Consider the following 6,000-nt stretch of genomic DNA (forward strand, 5'->3'; position numbering starts at 1 on the left):
CCTTATTTTGCATGGTTTGGATGCTTCCGGGGACGCATCTGTGAGATGTGGGGTGTTGTGGCATGGTTTGGGTGGGAAGGGACCTCAAAGATCCCCCAGTGCAACCCCCTGCTTTGGGCAGAAACACCTTCCACTATCCCACGTTGCTGGCCAGTGTGGTGTCGGACACTTCCAGGGATCCAGGGGCAGCCACAGCTTCTCTGGGTACCCTGTGCCAGGGTCTCCCCACCCTCACAGCCAGGAATTCCTTCCCATTATCTTACTTAACTCTGCCATCTGGCAGTGGGAAGCAGTTCCCCCTTGTCCTGTCCCTCCAGGCTTTCGTCCCTCTCCAGCTCTCCTGGAGCCCCTTTAGGCACTGGAAGGGGCTCTGAGGTCTTCCCAGAACCTTTTCCTCTCCAAGCTGAAACCTCCCAGCTCTCCCAGCCTGGCTCCAGAGCCCTTTCCCTGAGTTTTCTTCAGCCACACATTCCCAGTATAAGGCTTAACCAAGCTCATGTTTATGCCTCCAAGTGTTGGGACTTTCCAGATTTAAGATCTGCATTTATGGATGGGAAAGCAAACGGATTAAGTATTTTATGGCGTTAAAAGCCGGAACAAATTCCTGTTTCATTTCCCCAGTGACTCAGAGAGGAGCACTCACTCCCTGGCATGGCTCTTGTGTTTGCCATTGTTCCCCATCAGCTGTTCCTGGGGAAAAAGAACCTTTCCCAAGGCAGGAGCAATGCCCTCAAAGCAGGAAAAGCAATTTTTGCTGGAAAATCACTTCATAGTGGAGACGTGCTGGTTTTATGCGGGTAATGTATAAACCCAGCCGCCAGCTCAGCTGAGCCCAGGCTTATTTCAAATCACAGAATCATTCAGGTTGGAAAAGCCCTCTAAGATCATCGTGTCAACCATTAACCCTGACCTTCCGTGTTCACCACTAAACTGTGTGCCCAAGTGCCCTAATTCAGTGCTCTCAGGCACTGATAATCTACTAGGGTTGGACAAGTTCATCTTTGGGAGGGCGACTTGAGGCTGTTTCTCTGCCTTTTGAATTTGTATTTGTAAGGGGTTTACTGCTGCCTTCTGATGCTCAGGCCACAAACAATAATCCAAGCTCATAGAACACTCAAACCACTCAGTAGATCTCCATTTTACATTGGGATATTAAATTAGGGGGTTACTTATTGTTAAAATGCTTTGATTGGTAATTACAGCCATAATGCTGTAAGAGAATAAAAAATCCCTGGGGTGCTTTCTTACTCTCGTCCACATTTTGGGGTTTTCACCTCTCCACCCCTCAAAGCCTCACCCTCCAAATAATCTCATTTCACTGGCAAAAAGAAGCAGCAGAAGAGACCAGCTGGCAGGAGTGGGGTTGAATCTCTGTGTCTTTGCTCATTGACAGCAGGGATAAACCACTTTTGCCCTCAGCATGGAGCTTTGTGGTCACTTTGCTTCAGAGAGCAGGACGCTGCAGCCCAGAGCATTGTATCTGGGAAACGAAGAGGAATAAGAATTAAATCGGCTGGAGACACATCAGCACATTGCTCCCACCACTTCTCCTTCTTTCAGGAAGCTTTAGTTCCCCTTTGTGTGTGAAGATCCAGTTCTAAACCCACATTTCTCCCACACCCGCCCTCTGGACGGAACATGCCAGGCCATGCACAGAATGAGGGCAAAAGTGCCAAAATTTGTTTATGCCTCACTTTCAACTCCATGTCCAGATTCACTTCCTTCCTCGCCTTGGCAGAGAATGGGTAACTCCAAGATCTCCACGGCGGGTGGCTTCTAAGGCCACATATCCATCTCCTGATGTCCTCTCCTGTCTGCATCAAGGAGCTTCCTCCTCATCCAGGTTGTCTCCTTACAAAAGGACATTTCTTAGGAGCTTCCTCTCTGCTTCCTTTACTGGCACCCAGTGTCAGGGGAAGACTTGACAGAGACACCCTTTGTTTGGAAAAGGTGCTGGCAAAAGGGAATCCATGTAGGATTTTTTACCTTTATTCTTCACCATGAGAGTGGCGAGGCCCTGGCACAAGTTTTCCAGAGAAATTGGGGCTGGCCCATCCCTGGAAGTGTCCAAGGCCAGCCAGATTGGAGCAATTTGGCAGGGAGTAGAACTGGATGATCTTTCAGGTCTTTTCCACAAACCATTTTGTGACTCTCTGATTTGAGGCTGCATCCAGATCCCAAGATTTGCATTCCCCTTGGCTGAACAAGAGCCAAGCTCCTTGCCTTCACAACTGGGATTGCTTGAGGTTGGAAGGGGCTTTTCTTCAGGAAGGTCACAGCTTCTTCCCTGGCTGTAGGAAGAGAGGTGAAAAAGGGATTTTAAGGCTGGCCAGGGTGAATGGAGGCATCTGCATGAGAAAGCACCCAGAGGAACTCAGTGGCAGGGTGGAGGGGATGGCTGGTGCTGATAACCAGGGCTGCAGTGGGACAGGGCCCAGTGGGGAACACTGGAAAGGAGCCATCCCTGTCCAGCCCAGCAGCTGTGGGCTGATACAGTCCCTGTGCAGCTGAACCCCAGGGAGAGCAGTGCTCTGATAAGGACAGGGAGCAGCCAGGTGCCAGCATCTCCATCATCCTCCCACTCTGGATCCCAACCAGCTCTTCCCACAGCATTCCTGACCCACACACATCTGCTCTCAATGTGCCCTCCCCTCCCCGAATGTCCACCATGGATGCAGAAGGCAATCCAGCAATCCCTTTCCCTCTGCAGCTGTAAATAAGGAGGAGAAGTGCTCCCCAATCTTCTCCCAGCCACATAAAAGCCTTGAGCCCTGTGCAACTCCTGGACCCCCCAAAACTGCTCTCAGACACATTTTTGTAGAACCTCCCTTCAGGTGATTATTCACTCTCTGTCCAAGATGATTTTTTTTTCTCAACTGCACTGGAGGGATCATAGAATCACAATGTGGGTCATATTGGAAGAGACCTCAGAAATATAAAATTCCTAAGGATGGGAAGGACCTGTAAGACCATCAAGTCCAACCATTATCCAGCACCACCATTTTCACCTTTAAACCACATGCCCAAGTGCCACATCTACACATTTCTGAGCAGCTCCAGATATCCAGGGGCAGCCACAGCTCCTCTGGGCACCCTGTGCCAGGCCCTCCCCACCCTCCCAGGAAAAAATTCCTTCCCCATATCCCATCTAATCCAGCCCTCTGTCAGTGGAAAGCCATTCCCCTTGTCCTGTCACTCCAGGCCTTGTCCAAAGCCTGTCTGGAGCACCCTAAGAGCCCCTTTAGGCACTGAAAGAGGCTCTAAAGTCTCCCTGGAGCCTTCTCCAGGCTGAAGAGAAAACTGAGCAGACCTTACAGGAGCCTCCCAGTGGAAGGATACTCAGCCCTCCCCATCTCCTGCCCTTCACCATCCACCTGCAGATAAAAATACTGGGAGCAGGCAGGGATGGACCTGGCCCGGGACAGATAATGCTGGGATCACAGCAATGTGCCCCGGCGAGTTTCAGGTTACACATTAACAGGAAAAGAGGGAGAGCAGCAGTGAAGGTGACGAATGACCAGGCAGGGAATTTATATCAGGACTGGGACAGCCTCATCCTGACGTGCTCCTGGCTGCAGCAGGGCTCTGTGACCTGGACACACTGAGACTTTTGGGATCAGATCTGTCTCCATTAGGCCAGAGGCAATCCACAGTAGGATTTGTCAGTATGACAAACTTGGACTCCCAAGGAAGGTGTGGGAAATCAAATGGGGACTGTAGGAAAGATAGGGACAAACTTTTAAGCAACGCTTGTTGTGATAGTAGAAGGGGTGATGGTTTTAAACTAAAAGAGAAGAAATTTGGTTTAGATACAAGGTGGAAGGTTTTTTTGTAATAAGGGTGGGGACACTCTGGCACAGGGTGCCCAGGGAAGCTGTGGCTGCCCCCAGATCCCTGGGAGAGTCCAAGGCCAGGTTGGATGGGGCTTTATATCAGCAGAGAGGCCACATGTACTTCAAAGCACCAAGAAGCACCTGGATAGCCTTGGGAACACAGCCACACTGGCATGGGACAAAGGGCAGACACCGAGCCCTGCTCCAGATGTCTGGATGCCTCATGTTCTTGTCTGGTCAGATGCAATCAGAGAAAGATCAGGAAAGCTGCCAGTTCCTGGAGGAAAACAAACCCCATAAACCTGCCAAGCGTCCCTACTCTGAGATATTTACACTTTCAACGTGTTCTCATGGAAATTAATCCCAGTCTCACCCCTGCAGGTATGGTAAGCATTAGAAGGGAGGAATGGGGAGAGGCCAGGACAGCGGAGCAAGGGGAACAGAGCTGTCTGGGTGTACCAGCCTTCCCCAAAATGTGGTGGAACAGGCCCAAGCAGGAGGTGGCAGGGCTGCTCAGGCTCCTTTCCAGGCTGGCTGGACCTCCAGCCCCCCCAGCCATCCCAGCTGCCCAACGAGTTCTTCTCCTCCCCTGGAGGAGGCTGGTTTCATCCCCTGGGTACCCCAACAGCTCCTTCAGGGTTTCCTCAGTCTGCATCGGGTTACAACAAACCCCAAAGAGGGATTTTTAATTCTGCTGGAGAAAGCCAAAGCGTGCAAGAAGTAAGGAATTCTTGGGAGGGAGGAGAAATGCATCCTGCTCTGTGAAACTTGTTTTTCCCATCTGCAGAATTCCGTGCTTCTTGCATGCGTTATAAATCTTATTATTCTGCCCAACCCATATATTTTCCTTCCTCTTTTTATTTATATTTTTAAAATATTTCTTTCTCTCTGTCTTTGCTGGCGAAAAGCAGTGAGCGATGTCAGCCGCTGAGCTGTCACCTGTCCCCTTCCCGAGCCGGTGGCACCGGTGTGATTCGCATCCCCATGGCACCCCCACGTGGGGAAAGCCTGGAGGCTCCGGCCCCAGCCCGGCAGAATGCCCTTTACATGGAAGGGAGGAAGGCTGGAAACACCTCCTTCAGTGCCACCAGGAGCTTTGGAGGCCTGGAAGAAACACTCAGAACAGAATTGTGGATGTCAGATAATGTCAAACTCAATTTCTGGCTTTACCTGCTCCCTGGAGCGGTCAGGAACATTATGGACATTATGGCGAGTTATTCCAGATAATTTTGTCCTTTCTTTATTTTTTATTTTATTATACTTTTTTTTTTCACTTTTCCATTTTCCTTATTTTCATTATTTTATTCTTATCTATATATGACCCTAGATGTATTTTCGAATATAAATGAATTTATGATTCTATGTGCATGTCTCTCTCAATCATTATATCCACTAAGCTTTTTATTACTTATATATTCATTTAAATATAAAATAAATTCTTATACATTCATATGTATATCCACACATAATATAAAATAAATATTCCTATGCAAGACAGCTGGAGAGGGACCTTGGACAAGGGACTTTGGACAAGGGACGGAGGGACGGGAATGGTTTTCCATTGACAGAGGAAATGGATGGGATATTGGGAAGGAATTCCTGGCTGTGAGGGTGGGCAGGCCCTGGCACAGGTTGCCCAGAGAAGCTGTGACTGCCCCTGGATCCCTGGAAGTGTCCAAGGCCAGGTTGGAGCAACCTGGGATGGTGGAAACACCCATGGCAAGGGTGGAATGAGACAGATTTTAAGCTTCCTTCCAACAAAACCATTCTGGGATTCTATGACATTCCTAAGTGTTCATATTTCCTACAATTAAATATATTTCATGTAAAAAGCTGAGTTCCTTAGAGGAAGCTCCTCAGGAGCTGCTCTGCTGGCAGTGCCCTTCCTCCATGGTCTCTCCTGGAGAGCAAACCCTTCTGCCAGGAGTGTTCCTGCCAGGTCAGCAGCAAAATCCTCCTTATCAGCAGCGCCTCGGATCTGCGGCTCTGCCCAGGCTGTGGCAGCTGGACCTGCCTCATGTGTTAATCACTGATGCCTTGGGAAGCCTGAGCTGGAACAGAGACTGGGCAGAGCTGGAGAATAAAGCAGGTATTTATTGAAAGGCCTCCAGGATCCACCTTGGGCAGGACAGGGCCTGACCAGGGCTACACCCAAGGTGGACCCAAA

Source organism: Sylvia atricapilla, chromosome 2 (assembly GCF_009819655.1).
Source record: "Sylvia atricapilla isolate bSylAtr1 chromosome 2, bSylAtr1.pri, whole genome shotgun sequence".
Taxonomy (NCBI): domain Eukaryota; kingdom Metazoa; phylum Chordata; class Aves; order Passeriformes; family Sylviidae; genus Sylvia; species Sylvia atricapilla.